Here is a 23,721-nt window from a genome sequence, read left to right as displayed (position 1 = left end):
GCATGTTTAGTGTATAATATTAAATACATGTTTAGTGTATGAATATTCAATTTATGTTTACTGTATGAATATTAAATACATGTTTAGTGTATGAATATTAAATACACGTTTAGTTTATAAATATTAAATACATGTTTAGTGGATATATAATAAATACATTTTAGTGTATTAATATTAAATACATGTTTAGTGTATGAATATTAAATACATGTTTAGTGTATAAATAATAAATACATGTTTAGTGTATTAATATTAAATATATGTTTAGTTTATTAAAATTAAATACATGTTTTTGTATTAATATTAAATACATGTTTAGTGTATGAATATTAAATACATGTTTAGTGTATAAATATTAAATACATGTTTAGTGTATGAAAATTAAATACATGTTTAATGTATGAATATTAAATACATGTTTAGTGTATAAATATTAAATACATGTTTCGTGTAAGAATAATAAATACATGTTTAGTGTATAAATATTAAATACATTTTTAATGTATGAATATTAAATATATGATTAGTTTATTAAAATTAAATACATGTTTTTGTATTAATATCGAATACATATTAAGTGTAAGAATAATAACTGCATGTTTATTGAATGAATATTAAATACATGTTTAGTGTATGAATATTTAATACATGTTTAGTGTATTAATATTAAATATATGTTTAGTTTATTAGAATTAAATACATGTTTTTGTATTAATATTAAATACATTTTTAATGTATGAATATTAAATATTTGTTTAGTGTATAAATATTAAATACATGTTTCGTGAATAAATATTAAATACATGTTAAGTGTATGAATATTAAATACATATTTAGTGTATGAATATTAAATACATGATTAGTGTATTAATATTAAATACATGATTAGTGTATAACTATTAAATACATGTTCAGTGTATAAATATTAAATACATGTTTAGTGTATGAATATTAAATACATGTTTAGTGTATAAATATTAAATACATGTTTAGTGTATGAATATTAAATACATGTTTAATGTATGAATATTAAATACATGTTTAGTGTATAAATATTAAATACATGTTTCGTGTACGAATATTAAATACATGTTTAGTGTATAAATATTGAATACATGTTTAATGTATGAATATTAAATACATGTTTAGTGTATGAATATTAAATACATTTTTAATGTATGAATATTAAATACATATTTAGTGTATAAATATTAAATACATGTTAAGTGTATAAATATTAAATACATATTTAGTGTATAAATATTAAATACATGTTTAGTGTATTAATATTAAATACATGTTTAGTGTATAAATAATAACTAAATGTTTAGTGTATGAATATTAAATACATGTTCAGTGTATACATATTAAATACATGTTTAGTGTAATAATATTAAATATATGTTTAGTTTATTAAAATCAAATACATGTTTTTGTATTAATATTAAATACATGTTTAGTGTATTAATGTTAAATACATGTTTAGTGTATTAATATTAAATACATGTTTAGTGTATTAATATTAAATACATGTTTAGTGTATAAATAATAACTACATGTTTAGTGTATGAATATTAAATACATGTTTAGTGTATGAATATTAAATACATGTTTAGTTTATGAATATTAAATACATGTTTAGTGTATTAATATTAAATATATATTTAGTTTATTACAATTAAATACATGTTTTTGTATTAATATTAAATACATGTTTAGTGTATGAATATTAAATACATGTTTAGTGTATGAATATTAAATACATGTTTAGTGTAAAAATATTAAATACATGTTTAGTGTATTAATGTTAAATACATGTTTAGTGTATTAATATTAAATACATGTTTAGTGTATTAATATTAAATACATGTTTAGTGTATAAATAATAACTACATGTTTAGTGTATGAATATTAAATACATGTTTAGTGTATGAATATTAAATACATGTTTAATGTATGAATATTAAATACATGTTTAGTGTATGAATATTAAATACATTTTTAATGTATGAATATTAAATACATGTTTAGTGTATGAATATTAAATATATGTTTCGTGAATAAATATTAAATACATGTTAAGAGTATGAATATTAAATACATATTTAGTGTATGAATATTAAATACATGATTTGTGTATTAATATTGAATACATGATTAGTGTATAACTATTAAATAGATGTTCAGTGTATAAATATTAAATACATGTTTAGTGTAATAATATTAAATATATGTTTAGTTTATTAAAATTAAATACATGTTTTTGTATTAATATTAAATACATGTTTAGTGTATAAATATTAAATACATGTTTGGTGTATGAATATTAAATACATGTTTAGTGTAATAATATTAAATATATGTTTTGTTTATTAAAATTAAATACATGTTTTTGTATGAATATTCAATACATGTTTACTGTATAAATATTAAATACATGTTTAGTGTATTACTATTAAATATATGTTAAGTTTATTAAACGTAAATACATGTTTTGTATTAATATTAAATACATGTTTAGTGTATGAATATTAAATACACGTTTGGTGTATGAATATTAAATACATGTTTAGTTTATGAATATTAAATACATGTTTAGTGGATATATAATAAATACATATTTAGTGTATTAATATTTAATACACGTTTAGTGTGAAAATATTAAATACATGTTTAGTGTATTAATATTAAATACATGTTTAGTGTATTAATATTAAATACATGTTTAGTGTATAAATATTAAATACATGTTTAGTGTATGAATATTAAATGCATGTTTAGTGTATAATATTAAATACATGTTTAGTTTATTAAAATTAAATACATGTTTTTGTATGAATATTCAATACATGTTTACTGTATAAATATTAAATACATTTTTAGTGTATTACTATTAAATATATGTTTAGTTTATTAAACGTAAATACATGTTTTGTATTAATATTAAATACATGTTTAGTGTATGAATAATAACTAGATGTTTAGTGTATTAATATTAAACACATGTTTAGTGTATGAATATTAAATACACTTTTAGTGTATGAATATTAAATACACGTTTAGTGTAAAAATATTAAATACATGTTTAGTGTATTAACATTAAATATATATTTAGTTTATTAAAATTAAATACATGTTTTTGTATTAATATTAAATACATGTTTAGTGTATAAATATTTAATACATGTTTACTGTATTAATATTAAATACATGTTTAGTGTATAAATAATAACTACATGTTTAGTGTATGAATATTAAATACATGTTTAGTGTATGAATATTAAATACATGTTTAGTTTATTAATATTAAATATATGTTTAGTTTATTAAAATTAAATACATGTTTTTGTATTAATATTAAATACATATTAAGTGTAAGAATAATAACTACATGTTTATTGAATGAATATTAAATACATGTTTAGTGTATAAATATTAGCTACATGTTTAGTGTATGAATATTAAATACATGTTTAGTGTATGAATATTAAATACATGTTTAGTGTATAAATGTTAAATACAAGTTTAGTTTATGAATATTAAATACATGTTTAGTGTATAAATATTAAATACATGTTTAGTGTATTAATATTAAATACATGTTAAGTGTATAAATCTCAAATACATGTTTAGTGTATTAATATTAGATTCATGTTTAGTGTATGAATGTTAAATATATGTTTAGTGTATGAATATTAAATACATGTTTAGTTTATTAAAATTAAATACATGTTTTTGTATTAATATTAAATACATATTAAGTGTAAGAATAATAACTACATGTTTATTGAATGAATATTAAATACATGTTTAGTGTATGAATATTTAATACATGTTTAGTGTATTAATATTAAATATGTGTTTAGTTTATTAAAATTAAATACATGTTTTTGTATTAATATTAAATACATGTTTAGTGTATGAATATTAAATATATGTTTAGTTTATTTAAATTAAATACATGTTTTTGTATTGATATTAAATACATGTTTAGTGTATAAATATTAAATACATCTTTAGTGTATTAATATTAAATACATGTTTAGTGTATAAATATAAGTGAATGAGAAACCAAACTTATGTAAAAAAAATAAAAGAAACAAAAAAAAAGGAAAAAGAGAGATAGAGAGACGGAGAGGACCGGACTTATTAAGAGGGAACGTGCGCCCTCCTGTGGACTTCTGCCGCAACTGCACGCATAAAGAAAATCATTATTTCCAAGTGTGCCTTATTTAGAGGATAATAAATACATGTTTACTAAATGAATATTAAATATATGATTAGTATATGATTACATATACGTTTAGTATATGATTATTAAATACATGTTCAGTGTATTAATATTAAATACATGTTTAGTGTATGAATATTAAATACATATTTAGTGTATAAATATTAAATACATGTTAAGTGTATAAATATTAAATACATGTTTAGTGTATGAATATTAAATACATGTTTAGTGTATAAATATTAAATACATGTTTAGTGTATGAATATTTAATACATGTTTATTGTATGAATATTAAATACATGTTTAGTGTATAAATATTAAATACATGTTCTGTGTACGAATATTATATACATTTTTAGTGTATAAATATTAAATACATGTTTAATGTATGAGTATTAAATACATGTTTAGTGTATGAATATTAAATACATTTTTAATGTATGAATATTAAATACATGTTTAGTGTATGAATATTAAATATATGTTTCGTGAATAAATATTAAATACATGTTAAGTGTATGAATATTAAATACATATTTAGTGCATGAATATTAAATACATGATTTGTGTATTAATATTAAATACATGATTAGTGTATAACTATTAAATACATGTTCAGTGTATAAATATTAAATACATGTTTAGTGTAATAATATTAAATATATGTTTAGTTTATTAAAATTAAATACATGTTTTTGTATTAATATTAAATACATGTTTAGTGTATAAATATTAAATACATGTTTGTTGTATGAATATTAAATACATGTTTAGTGTAATAATATTAAATATATGTTTAGTTTATTAAACGTAAATACATGTTTTGTATTAATATTAAATACATGTTTACTGTATAAATATTAAATACATGTTTAGTGTATTACTATTAAATATATGTTAAGTTTATTAAACGTAAATACATGTTTTGTATTAATATTAAATACATGTTTAGTGTATGAATATTAAATACACGTTTGGTGTATGAATATTAAATACATGTTTAGTTTATGAATATTAAATACATGTTTAGTGGATATATAATAAATACATATTTAGTGTATTAATATTAAATACACGTTTAGTGTAAAAATATTAAATACATGTTTAGTGTATTAATATTAAATACATGTTTAGTGTATTAATATTAAATACATGTTACTGTATAAATATTAAATACATGTTTAGTGTATGAATATTAAATGCATGTTTAGTGTATAATATTAAATACATGTTTAGTTTATTAAAATTAAATACATGTTTTTGTATGAATATTCAATACATGTTTACTGTATAAATATTAAATACATGTTTAGTGTATTACTATTAAATATATGTTTAGTTTATTAAACGTAAATACATGTTTTGTATTAATATTAAATACATGTTTAGTGTATGAATATTAAATACACGTTTAGTGTATGAATATTAAATACATGTTTAGTTTATGAATATTAAATACATGTTTAGTGGATGTATAATAAATACATATTTAGTGTATTAATTTTAAATACATGTTTAGTGTATAAATATTAAATACATGTTTAGTGTATTAATATTAAATACATGTTTAGTGTTTAAATAATAACTACATGTTTAGTGTATGAATATTAAATACATGTTTATTTAGTGTATAAATGTTAAATACATGTTTAGTTTATGAATATTAAATACATGTTTAGTGTATAAATATTAAATACATGTTTTGTGTACGAATATTAAATAGATGTTTAGTGTATGAATATTAAATACATCTTTAATGTATGAATATTAAATACATGTTTAGTGTAAGGATATTAAATACATTTTAATGTATTTAATATTAAATACATATTTAGTGTATAAATATTAAATACATGTTAAGTGTATGAATTGTAAATACATATTTAGTGTATGAATATTAAATACATGATTAATGTATTAATATTAAATACATGATTAGTGTATAAATATTAAATACATGTTTAGTGTATTAATATTAAATACATGTTTAGTGTATTAATATTAAATACATGTTTAGTGTATAAATAATAACTAAATGTTTAGTGTATGAATATTAAATACATGTTCAGTGTAATAATATTAAATATATGTTTAGTTTATTAAAATTAAATACATGTTTTTGTATTAATATTAAATACATGTTTAGTGTATAAATATTAAATACCTGTTTAGTGTATTAATTTAAATACATGTTTAGTGTATGAATATTAAATTAATGTTTAGTGTATGAATATTCAATACATGTTTACTGTATAAATATTAAATACATGTTTAGTGTATGAATATTAAATACATGTTTAGTGTATTAATATTAAAAACATGTTTAGTGTATTAATATTAAATACATGTTTAGTGTATGAATAATAACTACATGTTTAGTGTATGAATATTAAATACATGTTTAGTGTATGAATGTTAAATACATGTTTAGTTTATGAATATTAAATACATGCTTGGTGTATTAATATTAAATATATATTTAGTTTATTACAATTAAATACATGTTTTGTATTAATATTAAATACTTGTTTAGTGTATGAATATTAAATACATGTTTAGTGTATGAATATTAAATACATGTTTAGTGTAAAAATATTAAATACATGTTTAGTTTATGAATATTGAATACATGCTTAGTGTATTAATATTAAATATATATTTAGTTTATTACAATTAAATACATGTTTTGTATTAATATTAAATACATGTTTAGTGTATTAATATTAAATATATATATAGTTTATGAATATTAAATACATGTTCAGTGGATATATAATAAATACATATTTAGTGTATTCATATTAAATACATGTTTAGTGTATAAATATTAAATACATGTTTAGTGTATGAATAATAACTACATGTTTAGTGTATTAATATTAAACACATGTTTAGTGTATGAATATTTAATATATTTTTGGTGTATGAATATTAAATACACGTTTAGTGTAAAAATATTAAATACATGTTTAGTGTATTAATATTAAATATATATTTAGTTTATTAAAATTAAATACATGTTTTTGTATTACTATTAAATACATGTTTAGTGTATAAATATTTAATACATGTTTACTGTATTAATATTAAATACATGTTTAGTGTATAAATAATAACTACATGTTTAGTGTATGAATATTGAATACATGTTTAGTGTATAAATATTAAATAAATCTTTTATTTTATTGATATCAAATATATGTTTAGTTTATTAAAATTAAATACATGTTTTTGTATAAATATTAAATACATGTTTAGTGTATGAATAATAACTACATGTTTAGTGTATGAATATTAAATACATGTTTAGTGTATTAATATTAAATATATATTTAGTTTATTAAAATTAAATACATGTTTTTGTATTAATATTAAATACATGTTTAGTGTATTAATATTAAATACATGTTTACTGTATTAATATTAAATACATGTTTAGTGTATAAATAATAACTACATGTTTAGTGTATGAATATTAAATACATGTTTAGTGTATAAATATTAAATACATATTTAGTGTATTAATATTAAATATATGTTTAGTTTATTAAAATTAAATACATGTTTTTGTATAAATATTAAATACATGTTTAGTGTATGAATATTAAATACATGTTTAGTGTATAAATATTAAATACATGTTTAATGTATGAATATTAAATACATGTTTAATGTATGAATATTAAATACATGTTTAGTGTATGAATATTAAATACATGTTTCGTGTATGAATATTAAATACATGCTTAGTGTATAAATATTAAATACATGTTTAAAGTATGAATATTAAATACATTGTTAATGTATGAATATTAAATACATGTTTAGTGTATAAATATTTAATACATGTTTCGTGTATAAATATTAAATACATGTTAAGTGTGTGAATATTAAATACATATTTAGTGTATGAATATTAAACACATGATTAGTGTATTAATATTAAATAATGATTAGTGTATAACTATTAAATACATGTTCAGTGTATAAATATTAAATACATGTTTAGTGTAATAATATTAAATATATGTTTAGTTCATTAAAATTAAATACATGTTTTTGTATTAATATTAAATACATGTTTAGTGTATAAATATTAAATACATGTTTAGTGTATGAATATTAAATGCATGTTTAGTGTATAATATTAAATACATGTTTAGTGTATGAATATTCAATACATGCTTACTGTATGAATATTAAATGCATGTTTAGTGTATGAATATTAAATAAATGTTTAGTTTATTAAACGTAAATACATGTTTTGTATTGATATTAAATACATGTTTAGTGTATGAATATTAAATACATGTTAAGTGTATGAATATTAAATACATGTTTAGTTTATGAATATTAAATACATGTTTAGTGGATATATAATAAATACATATTTAGTGTATTAATATTAAATACATGTTTAGCTTATAAATATTAAATACATGTTTAGTGTATTAATATTAAATACATGTTTAGTGTATGAATATTAAATACATGTTTAGTGTATAAATATTAAATACATGTTTAGTGTATTAATATTAAATACATGTTTAGTGTATAAATAATAACTACATGTTTAGTGTATGAATATTAAATACATGTTTAGTGTATTAATGTTAAATACATGTTTAGTTTATGAATATTAAATACATGTTTAGTGTATAAATATTAAATACATGTTTAGTGTATTAATATTAAATACATGTTTAGTGTATGAATATTAAATACATGTTTAGTGTATAAATATTAAATACATGTTTAGTGTATTAATATTAAATACATGTTTAGTGTATTAATATTAAATACACTTTTAGTGTATAAATATTAAATACACGTTTAGTGTAAAAATATTAAATACATGTTTAGTGTATTAATATTAAATATATGATTAGTTTATTAATATTAAATACATGTTTTTGTATTAATATTAAATACATATTAAGTGTAAGAATAATAACTACATGTTTATTGAATGAATATTAAATAAATGTTTAGTGTATGAATATTTAATACATGTTTAGTGTATTAATATTAAATATATGTTTAGTTTATTAAAATTAAATACATGTTTTTGTATGAATATTAAATACATGTTTAGTGTATAAATATTAAATACATGTTTACTGTATGAAAATTAAATATATGATTAGTGTGTAATTTCATATACGTTTAGTATATGATTATTAAATACATAATCAGTGTATTAATATTAAATACATAATCAGTGTGTTAATATTAAATACATGTTTAGTGTATGAATATTAAATACATGTTTAGTGTAAAAATATTAAATACATGTTTAATGTATGAATATTAAATACATGTTTAGTGTATAAATATTAAATACATGTTTCGTGTATAAATATTAAATACATGTTAAGTGTATTAATATTAAATACATATTTAGTGTATAAATATTAAATACATGATTAGAGTATTAATATTAAATACATGATTAGTGTATAAATATTAAATACATGTTTGGTGTATTAATATTAAGTACATGTTTAGTGTATTAATATTAAATACATGTTTAGTGTATAAATAATAACTAAATGTTTCGTGTATGAATATTAAATACATGTTTAGTGTATAAATATTAAATACATGTTTAGTGTAATAATATTAAATATATGTTTAGTTTATTAAAATTAAATACATGTTTTTGTATTAATATTAAATACATGTTAAGTGTATAAATCTCAAATACATGTTTAGTGTATTAATATTAAATTCATGTTTAGTGTATAAATGTTAAATATATGTTTAGTGTAATAATATTAAATATATGTTTAGTTTATTAAAATTAAATACATGTTTTTGTATTAATATTAAATACATGTTAAGTGTATAAATCTCAAATACATGTTTAGTGTATTAATATTAGATTCATGTTTAGTGTATGAATATTAAATACATGTTTAGTTTATTAAAATTGAATACATGTTTTTGTATTAATATTAAATACATGTTTAGTGAATAAATATTAAATACATGTTTAGTGTATTAATATTAATTACATGTTTAGTGTATGACTATTAAATACATGTTTAGCGTATGAATATTAAATACATGTTTAGTGTATGAATATTCAATACATGTTTACTGTATACATATTAAATACATGTTTAGTGTATTAATATTAAATATATGTTTAGTTTATTAAACTTAAATACATGTTTTTGTATTAATATTAAATACATGTTTAGTGTATGAATATTAAATACATGTTTAGTGTATGAATATTAAATACATGTTTAGTTTATGAATATTAAATACATGTTTAGTGGATATATAATAAATACATATTTAGTGTATTAATATTAAATACATGTTTAGTGTATGAATAATAACTACATGTTTAGTGTATGAATATTAAATACATGTTTAGTGTATTAATATTAAATGTTTAGTTTATTAAAATTAAACACATGTTTTTGTATTAATATTAAATACATGTTTAGTGTATTAATATTAAAAACATGTTTTTGTGTATACATGTTAAATACATGTTTAGTGTATAAATATGAAATACATGTTTAGTGTATGAATATTAAATACATGTTTAGTGTATAAATATTAAATACATGTTAAGTGTATGAATATTAAATACATGTTTAATGTATGAATATTAAATACATGTTTAGTGTATAAATATTGAATACATGTTTCGTGTATGAATATTAAATACATGTTTAGTGTATAAATATTAAATACATGTTTAATGTATGAATATTAATTACATGTTTAGTGTATGAATATTAAATACATTTTAATGTATGAATATTAAATACATATTTAGTGTATAAATAATAAATACATGTTAAGTGTATAAATATTAAATACATATTTAGTGTATAAATATTAAATACATGATTAGTGTATTAATATTAAATACATGATTAGTGTATAAATATTAAATACATGTTTAGTGTATTAATATTAAATGCATGTTTAGTGTATTAATATTAAATACATGTTTAGTGTATAAATAATAACTAAATGTTTAGTGTATGAATATTAAATACATGTTTAGTGTATTAATATTAAATATATATTTAGTTTATTATAATTAAATACATGTTTTTGTATCAATATTAAATACATGTTTAGTGTATGAATATTAAATACATGTTTAGTGTATAAATATTAAATACATGTTTAGTGTATTAATATTAAATACATGTTTAGTGTATTAATATTAAATAGATGTTTAGTGTATAAATATTAAATACATGTTTAGTGTATTAATATTAAATACATGTTTAGTGTATTAATATTAAATACATGTTTAGTGTATAAATAATAACTACATGTTTAGTGTATGAATATTAAATACATGTTTAGTGTATAAATGTTAAATACATGTTTAGTTTATGAATATTAAATACATGTTTAGTGTATTAATATTAAATATATATTTAGTTTATTATAATTAAATACATGTTTTTGTATTAATATTAAATACATGTTTAGTGTATGAATATTAAATACATGTTTAGTGTATGAATATTAAATACATGTTTAGTGTAAAAATATTAAATACATGTTTAGTGTATTAATATTAAATACATGTTTAGTGTATTAATATTAAATATATATTTAGTTTATGAATATTAAACACATGTTTAGTGGATATATAATAAATACTTATTTAGTGTATTAATATTGAATACATGTTTAGTGTATTAATATTAAATACATGTTTAGTGTATGAATAATAACTACATGTTTAGTGTATTAATATTAAACACATGTTTAGTGTATGAATATTAAATACACTTTTAGTGTATGAATATTAAATACACGTTTAGTGTAAAAATATTAAATACATGTTTAGTGTATTAATATTATATATATATTTAGTTTATTAAAATTAAATACATGTTTTTGTATTAATATTAAATACATGTTTAGTGTATAAATATTTAATACATGTTTACTGTATTAATATTAAATACATGTTTAGTGTATAAATAATAACTACATGTTTAGTGTATGAATATTAAATACATGTTTAGTGTATAAATGTTAAATACATGTTTAGTTTATGAATATTAAATACATGTTTAGTGTATTAATATTAAATATATATTTAGTTTATTATAATTAAATACATGTTTTTGTATTAATATTAAATACATGTTTTTGTATTAATATTAAATACATGTTTAGTGTATGAATATTAAATACATGTTTAGTGTATAAATATTAAATACATGTTTAGTGTATTAATATTAAATACATGTTTAGTGTATTAATATTAAATACATGTTTAGTGTATAAATATTAAATACATGTTTAGTGTATTAATATTAAATACATGTTTAGTGTATTAATATTAAATACATGTTTAGTGTATAAACAATAACTACATGTTTAGTGTATGAATATTAAATACATGTTTAGTGTATAAATGTTAAATACATGTTTAGTTTATGAATATTAAATACATGTTTAGTGTATTAATATTAAATATATATTTAGTTTATTATAATTAAATACATGTTTTTGTATTAATATTAAATACATGTTTAGTGTATGAATATTAAATACATGTTTAGTGTATGAATATTAAATACATGTTTAGTGTAAAAATATTAAATACATGTTTAGTGTATTAATATTAAATACATGTTTAGTGTATTAATATTAAATATATATTTAGTTTATGAATATTAAACACATGTTTAGTGGATATATAATAAATACTTATTTAGTGTATTAATATTGAATACATGTTTAGTGTATTAATATTAAATACATGTTTAGTGTATGAATAATAACTACATGTTTAGTGTATTAATATTAAACACATGTTTAGTGTATGAATATTAAATACACTTTTAGTGTATGAATATTAAATACACGTTTAGTGTAAAAATATTAAATACATGTTTAGTGTATTAATATTATATATATATTTAGTTTATTAAAATTAAATACATGTTTTTGTATTAATATTAAATACATGTTTAGTGTATAAATATTTAATACATGTTTACTGTATTATTATTAAATACATGTTTAGTGTATAAATAATAACTACATGTTTAGTGTATGAATATTAAATACATGTTCAGTGTATAAATATTAAATACATGTTTAGTGTATTAATATTAAATATATGTTTAGTTTATTAAAATTAAATACATGTTTTTGTATTAATATTAAATACATATTAAGTGTAAGAATAATAACTACATGTTTATTGAATGAATATTAAATACATGTTTAGTGTATAAATATTTAATACATGTTTACTGTATTAATATTAAATACATGTTTAGTGTATGAATAATAACTACATGTTTAGTGTATGAATATTAAATACATGTTTGTGTATGAATATTAAATACATGTTTAGTGTATTAATATTAAATATATGTTTAGTGTATAAATATTAAATACATGTTTAGTGTATTAATATTAAATATGTGTTTTCTTTATTAAAATTAAATAAATGTTTTTGTATTAATATTAAATACATGTTTAGTGTATAACTATTAAATACAGGTTTAGTGTATTAATATTAAATACATGTTTAGTGTATGAATAATAACTACAGGTTTAGTGTATAAATATTGAATACATGTTTAGTGTATGAATGTTAAATACATGTTTGGTTTATTAAACTTAAATACATGTTTTTGTATTAATATTAAATACACATTTAGTGCAAGAATATTAAATACATGTTTAGTTTATGAATATTAAATACATGTTTAGTGGATAAATAATAAATAAATATTTAGTGTATTAATATTAAATACATGTTTAGTGTATAAATATTAAATACATGTTTAGTGTATGAATATTAAATACATGTTTAGTGTATTAATATTAAATATGTGTTTACTTTATTAAAATTAAATACATGTTTTTGTATTAATATTAAATACATGTTTAGTGTATAACAATTAAATACAGGTTTAGTGTATTAATATTAAATACATGTTTAGTGTATGAATAATAACTACAGGTTTAGTGTATAAATATTAAATACATGTTTAGTGTATGAATGTTAAATACATGTTTAGTTTATGAATATTAAATACATGTTTAGTGTTTTAATATTAAATATATATTTAGTTTATTAAAATTAAATACATGTTCTGTATTAATATTAAATACATGTTTAGTGTATAAATATTAAAAACATGTTTAGTGTATTAATATTAAATACATGTTTAGTGTATGAATATTAAATACATGTTTAGTGTATAAATATTAAATACATGTTTAGTGTATTATATTAAATACATGTTTAGTGTATTAATATTAAATACACTTTTAGTGTATAAATACTAAATACACGTTTAGTGTAACAATATTAAATACATGTTTAGTGTATTAATATTAAATATAAGTTTAGTTTATTAAAATTAAATACATGTTTTTGTATTAATATTAAATACATATTAAGTGTAAGAATAATAACTACATGTTTATTTAATGAATATTAAATACATGTTTAGTGTATGAATATTTAATACATGTTTAGTGTATTAATATTAAATATGTGTTTAGTTTATTAAAATTAAATACATGTTTTTGTATTAATATTAAATACATGTTTTGTGTATTAATATTAAATACATGTTTAGTGTATTAATATTAAATATATGTTTAGTGTATAAATGTTAAATACATGTTTAGTGTATGAATATTAAATATATGTTTAGTTTATTAAAATTAAATACATGTTTTTGTATTAATATTAAATACATGTTTAGTGTATAAATATTAAATACATGTTTAGTGTATTAATATTTAATACATGTTTAGTGTATTAATATTAAATATGTGTTTAGTTTATTAAAATTAAATACATATTTTTGTATTAATATTAAATACATGTTTTGTGTATTAATATTAAATACATGTTTAGTGTATAAATATTAAATACATGTTTAGTGTATTAATATTTAATACATGTTTAGTGTATTAATATTAAATATATGTTTAGTTTATTAAAATTAAATACATGTTTTTGTATTAATATTAAATACATGTTTTGTGTATTAATATTAAATACATGTTTAGTGTATTAATATTAAATACATGTTTAGTGTATAAATGTTAAATACATGTTTAGTGTATGAATATTAAATATATGTTTAGTTTATTAAAATTAAATACATGTTTTTGTATTAATATTAAATACATGTTTAGTGTATGAATATTAAATACATGTTTAGTGTATTAATATTAAATACATGTTTAGTGTATAAATATAAGTGTATGAGAAACCAAACTTATGTAAAAAAAAATAAAAGAAACAAAAAAAAAGGAAAAAGAGAGATAGAGAGACGGAGAGGACCGGACTTATTAAGAGGGAACGCCCGCCCTCCTGTGGACTTCTGCCGCAACTGCACGCATAAAGAAATTCATTATTTCCAAGTGTGCCTTATTTAGAGGATAATAAATACATGTTTACTAAATGAATATTAAATATATGATTAGTATATGATTACATATACGTTTAGTATATGATTATTAAATACATGTTCAGTGTATTAATATTAAATACATGTTTAGTGTATGAATATTAAATACATATTTAGTGTATAAATATTAAATACATGTTTAGTGTATAAATATTAAATACATGTTTAGTGTATGAATATTAAATACATGTTTAGTGTATAAATATTAAATACATGTTTAGTGTATTAATATTAAATATGTGTTTACTTTATTAAAATTAAATAAATGTTTTTGTATTAATATTAAATACATGTTTAGTGTATAAATATTAAATACATGTTTAGTGTATGAATATTAAATACATGTTTAGTTTATGAATATTAAATACATGTTTAGTGTATTAATATTAAATATATATTTAGTTTATTAAAATTAAATACATGTTTTGTATTAATATTAAATACATGTTTAGTGTATAAATATTAAATACATGTTTAGTGTATGAATATTAAATACATGTTTAGTGTATAATTATTAAATACATGTTTAGTGTATTAATATTAAATACGTGTTTAGTGTATTAATATTAAATACATGTTTAGTGTATTAATATTAAATACATGTTTAGTGTATAAATAATAACTAAATGTTTAGTGTATGAATATTAAATACATGTTCAGTGTATAAATATTAAATACATGTTTAGTGTAATAATATTAAATATATGTTTAGTTTATTAAAATTAAATACATGTTTTTGTATTAATATTAAATACATGTTTAGTGCATGAATATTAAATACATGTTTAGTGTATTAATATTAAATACATGTTTAGTGTATGAATATTAAATACATGTTTAGTGTATGAATATTAAATACATGTTTAGTGTATGAATATTCAATACATGTTTACTGTATAAATATTAAATACATGTTTAGTGTATTAATATTAAATACACGTTTAGTGTATTAATATTAAATACATGTTTAGTGTATAAATAATAACTACATGTTTAGTGTATGAATATTAAATACATGTTTAGTGTATAAATGTTAAATACATGTTTAGTTTATGAATATTAAATACATGTTTAGTGTATTAATATTAAATATATATTTAGTTTATTACAGTTAAATACATGTTTTTGTATTAATATTAAATACATGTTTAGTGTATGAATATTAAATACATGTTTAGTGTATGAATATTAAATACATGTTTACTGTAAAAATATTAAATACATGTTTAGTGTATTAATATTAAATACATGTTTAGTGTATTAATATTAAATATATATTTAGTTTATGAATATTAAACACATGTTTAGTGGATATATAATAAATACTTATTTAGTGTATTAATATTGAATACATGTTTAGTGTATTAATATTAAATACATGTTTAGTGTATGAATAATAACTACATGTTTAGTGTATTAATATTAAACACATGTTTAGTGTATGAATATTAAATACACTTTTAGTGTATGAATATTAAATACACGTTTAGTGTAAAAATATTAAATACATGTTTAGTGTATTAATATTATATATATATTTAGTTTATTAAAATTAAATACATGTTTTTGTATTAATATTAAATACATGTTTAGTGTATAAATATTTAATACAAGTTTACTGTATTAATATTAAATACATGTTTAGTGTATAAATAATAACTACATGTTTAGTGTATGAATATTAAATACATGTTCAGTGTATAAATATTAAATACATGTTTAGTGTATTAATATTAAATATATGTTTAGTTTATTAAAATTAAATACATGTTTTTGTATTAATATTAAATACATATTAAGTGTAAGAATAATAACTACATGTTTATTGAATGAATATTAAATACATGTTTAGTGTATAAATATTTAATACATGTTTACTGTATTAATATTAAATACATGTTTAGTGTATGAATAATAACTACATGTTTAGTGTATGAATATTAAATACATGTTTGTGTATGAATATTAAATACATGTTTAGTGTATTAATATTAAATATATGTTTAGTGTATAAATATTAAATACATGTTTAGTGTATTAATATTAAATATGTGTTTTCTTTATTAAAATTAAATAAATGTTTTTGTATTAATATTAAATACATGTTTAGTGTATAACTATTAAATACAGGTTTAGTGTATTAATATTAAATACATGTTTAGTGTATGAATAATAACTACAGGTTTAGTGTATAAATATTGAATACATGTTTAGTGTATGAATGTTAAATACATGTTTGGTTTATTAAACTTAAATACATGTTTTTGTATCAATATTAAATACACATTTAGTGCAAGAATATTAAATACATGTTTAGTTTATGAATATTGAATACATGTTTAGTGGATAAATAATAAATAAATATTTAGTGTATTAATATTAAATACATGTTTAGTGTATAAATATTAAATACATGTTTAGTGTATGAATATTAAATACATGTTTAGTGTATTAATATTAAATATGTGTTTACTTTATTAAAATTAAATACATGTTTTTGTATTAATATTAAATACATGTTTAGTGTATAACAATTAAATACATGTTTAGTGTATGAATAATAACTACAGGTTTAGTGTATAAATATTAAATACATGTTTAGTGTATGAATGTTAAATACATGTTTAGTTTATGAATATTAAATACATGTTTAGTGTTTTAATATTAAATATATATTTAGTTTATTAAAATTAAATACATGTTCTGTATTAATATTAAATACATGTTTAGTGTATAAATATTAAAAACATGTTTAGTGTATTAATATTAAATACATGTTTAGTGTATGAATATTAAATACATGTTTAGTGTATAAATATTAAATACATGTTTAGTGTATTATATTAAATACATGTTTAGTGTATTAATATTAAATACACATTTAGTGTATAAATAGTAAATACACGTTTAGTGTAACAATATTAAATACATGTTTAGTGTATTAATATTAAATATATGTTTAGTTTATTAAAATTAAATACATGTTTTTGTATTAATATTAAATACATATTAAGTGTAAGAATAATAACTACATGTTTATTGAATGAATATTAAATACATGTTTAGTGTATGAATATTTAATACATGTTTAGTGTATTAATATTAAATATGTGTTTACTTTATTAAAATTAAATACATGTTTTTGTATTAATATTAAATACATGTTTTGTGTATTAATATTAAATACATGTTTAGTGTATTAATATTAAATATATGTTTAGTGTATAAATGTTAAATACATGTTTAGTGTATGAATATTAAATATATGTTTAGTTTATTAAAATTAAATACATGTTTTTGTATTAATATTAAATACATGTTTAGTGTATAAATATTAAATACATGTTTAGTGTATTAATATTTAATACATGTTTAGTGTATTAATATTAAATATGTGTTTAGTTTATTAAAATTAAATACATATTTTTGTATTAATATTAAATACATGTTTTGTGTATTAATATTAAATACATGTTTAGTGTATTAATATTAAATACATGTTTAGTGTATAAATGTTAAATACATGTTTAGTGTATGAATATTAAATATATGTTTAGTTTATTAAAATTAAATACATGTTTTTGTATTAATATTAAATACATGTTTAGTGTATGAATATTAAATACATGTTTAGTGTATTAATATTAAATACATGTTTAGTGTATAAATATAAGTGTATGAGAAACCAAACTTATGTAAAAAAAAATAAAAGAAACAAAAAAAAAGGAAAAAGAGAGATAGAGAGACGGAGAGGACCGGACTTATTAAGAGGGAACGTGCGCCCTCCTGTGGACTTCTGCCGCAACTGCACGCATAAAGAAAATCATTATTTCCAAGTGTGCCTTATTTAGAGGATAATAAATACATGTTTACTAAATGAATATTAAATATATGATTAGTATATGATTACATATACGTTTAGTATATGATTATTAAATACATGTTCAGTGTATTAATATTAAATACATGTTTAGTGTATGAATATTAAATACATATTTAGTGTATAAATATTAAATACATGTTTAGTGTATAAATATTAAATACATGTTTAGTGTATGAATATTAAATACATGTTTAGTGTATAAATATTAAATACATGTTTAGTGTATTAATATTAAATATGTGTTTACTTTATTAAAATTAAATAAATGTTTTTGTATTAATATTAAATACATGTTTAGTGTATAAATATTAAATACATGTTTAGTGTATGAATATTAAATACATGTTTAGTTTATGAATATTAAATACATGTTTAGTGTATTAATATTAAATATATATTTAGTTTATTAAAATTAGATACATGTTTTGTATTAATATTAAATACATGTTTAGTGTATAAATATTAAATACATGTTTAGTGTATGAATATTAAATACATGTTTAGTGTATAATTATTAAATACATGTTTAGTGTATTAATATTAAATACGTGTTTAGTGTATTAATATTAAATACATGTTTAGTGTATTAATATTAAATACATGTTTAGTGTATAAATAATAACTAAATGTTTAGTGTATGAATATTAAATACATGTTCAGTGTATAAATATTAAATACATGTTTAGTGTAATAATATTAAATATATGTTTAGTTTATTAAAATTAAATACATGTTTTTGTATTAATATTAAATACATGTTTAGTGCATGAATATTAAATACATGTTTAGTGTATTAATATTAAATACATGTTTAGTGTATGAATATTAAATACATGTTTAGTGTATGAATATTAAATACATGTTTAGTGTATGAATATTCAATACATGTTTACTGTATGAATATTAAATACATGTTTAGTGTATTAATATTAAATACACGTTTAGTGTATTAATATTAAATACATGTTTAGTGTATAAATAATAACTACATGTTTAGTGTATGAATATTAAGTACATGTTTAGTGTATAAATGTTAAATACATGTTTAGTTTATGAATATTAAATACATGTTTAGTGTATTAATATTAAATATATATTTAGTTTATTACAATTAAATACATGTTTTTGTATTAATATTAAATACATGTTTAGTGTATGAATATTAAATACATGTTTAGTGTATGAATATTAAATACATGTTTAGTGTAAAATATTAAATACATTTTTAGTGTATTAATATTAAATACATGTTTAGTGTATTAATATTAAATATATAATTAGTTTATGAATATTAAATACATGTTTAGTGGATGTATAATAAATACATATTTAGTGTATTAATATTAAATACATGTTTAGTGTATAAATATTAAATACATGTTTAGCTTATGAATAATAACTACATGTTTAGTGTATTAATATTAAACACATGTTTAGTGTATGAATATTAAATACACTTTAAGTGTATGAATATTAAATACACGTTTAGTGTAAAAATATTAAATACATGTTTAGTGTATTAATATTAAATATATATTTAGTTTATTAAAATTAAATACATGTTTTTGTATTAATATTAAATACATGTTTAGTGTATAAATATTTAATACATGTTTACTGTATTAATATTAAATACATGTTTAGTGTATAAATAATAACTACATGTTTAGTGTGTGAATATTAAATACATGTTTAGTGGATAAATATTAAATACATGTTTAGTGTATTAATATTAAATACATGTTTTTGTATTAATATTAAATACATATTAAGTGTAAGAATAATAACTACATATTTATTGAATGAATATTAAATACATGTTTAGTGTATAAATATTTAATACATGTTTACTGTATTAATATTAAATACATGTTTAGTGTATGAATAATAACTACATGTTTAGTGTATGAATATTAAATACATGTTTAGTGTAAAAATATTAAATACATGTTTAGTGTATTAATATTAAATATATGTTTAGTTTATTAAAATTAAATACATGTTTTTGTATAAATATTAAATACATGTTTAGTGTATGAATATTAAATACATGTTTACTGTATTAATATTAAATACATGTTTAGTGTATTAATATTAAATATATGTTTAGTTTATTAAAATTAAGTACATGTTTTTGTATAAATATTAAATACATGTTTAGTGTATGAATATTAAATACATGTTTACTGTATTAATATTAAATACATGATTAGTGTATTAATATTAAATACATGATTAGTGTATAAATATTAAATACATGTTTAGTGTATTAATATTAAATACATGTTTAGTGTATTAATATTAAATACATGTTTAGTGTATAAATAATAACTACATGTTTAGTGTATGAATATTAAATACATGTTCAGTGTATAAATATTAAATACATGTTTAGTGTAATAATATTAAATATATGTTTAGTTTATTAAAATTAAATACATGTTTTTGTATTAATATTAAATACATGTTTAGTGTATAAATATTAAATACATGTTTAGTGTATTAATATTAAATACATGTTTAGTGTATTAATATTAAATACATGTTTAGTGTATAAATAATAACTACATGTTTAGTGTATGAATATTAAATACATGTTTAGTGTATAAATGTTAAATACATGTTTAGTTTATGAATATTAAATACATGTTTAGTGTATTAATATTAAATATATATATAGTTTATTATAATTAAATACAAGTTTTGTATTAATATTAAATAAATGTTTAGTGTATGAATATTAAATACATGTTTAGTGTATGAATATTAAATACCTGTTTAGTGTATTAATATTAAATATATATTTAGTTTATTATAATTAAATACATGTTTTTGTATTAATATTAAATACATATTTAGTGTATGAATATTAAATACCTGTTTAGTGTATTAATATTAAATATATATTTAGTTTATTATAATTAAATACAAGTTTTGTATTAATATTAAATAAATGTTTAGTGTATGAATATTAAACACATGTTTAGTGGATGTATAATAAATACATATTTAGTGAATTAATATTGAATACATGTTTAGTGTATGAATATTAAATACATGTTTAGTGTATGAATAATAACTACATGTTTAGTGTATTAATATTAAACACATGTTTAGTGTATGAATATTAAATACACTTTTAGTGTATGAATATTAAATACACGTTTAGTGTAAAAATATTAAATACATGTTTAGTGTATTAATATTATATATATATTTAGTTTATTAAAATTAAATACATGTTTTTGTATTAATATTAAATACATGTTTAGTGTATAAATATTTAATACATGTTTACTGTATTAATATTAAATACATGTTTAGTGTATAAATATTAAATACATGTTTAGTGTATAAATAATAACTAAATGTTTAGTGTATGAATATTAAATACATGTTCAGTGTATAAATATTAAATACATGTTTAGTGTATAAATATTAAATACATGTTTAGTGTATTAATATTAAATACATGTTTAGTGTATTAATATTAAATACATGTTTAGTGTATAAATAATAACTACATGTTTAGTGTATGAATATTAAATACATGTTTAGTGTATAAATGTTAAATACATGTTTAGTTTATGAATATTAAATACATGTTTAGTGTATTAATATTAAATATATATTTAGTTTATTATAATTAAATACATGTTTTTGTATTAATATTAAATACATATTTAGTGTATGAATATTAAATACCTGTTTAGTGTATTAATATTAAATATATATTTAGTTTATGAATATTAAACACATGTTTAGTGGATGTATAATAAATACATATTTAGTGTATTAATATTGAATACATGTTTAGTGTATAAATATTAAATACATGTTTAGTGTATGAATAATAACTACATGTTTAGTGTATTAATATTAAACACATGTTTAGTGTATGAATATTAAATACACTTTTAGTGTATGAATATTAAATACACGTTTAGTGTAAAAATATTAAATACATGTTTAGTGTATTAATATTATATATATATTTAGTTTATTAAAATTAAATACATGTTTTTGTATTAATATTAAATACATGTTTAGTGTATAAATATTTAATACATGTTTACTGTATTAATATTAAATACATGTTTAGTGTATAAATATTAAATACATGTTTAGTGTATAAATAATAACTACATGTTTAGTGT

Source organism: Nerophis ophidion, unplaced genomic scaffold (assembly GCF_033978795.1).
Source record: "Nerophis ophidion isolate RoL-2023_Sa unplaced genomic scaffold, RoL_Noph_v1.0 HiC_scaffold_39, whole genome shotgun sequence".
NCBI classification, from domain to species: domain Eukaryota; kingdom Metazoa; phylum Chordata; class Actinopteri; order Syngnathiformes; family Syngnathidae; genus Nerophis; species Nerophis ophidion.
Note: the sequence above shows the minus strand (reverse complement) of the source record.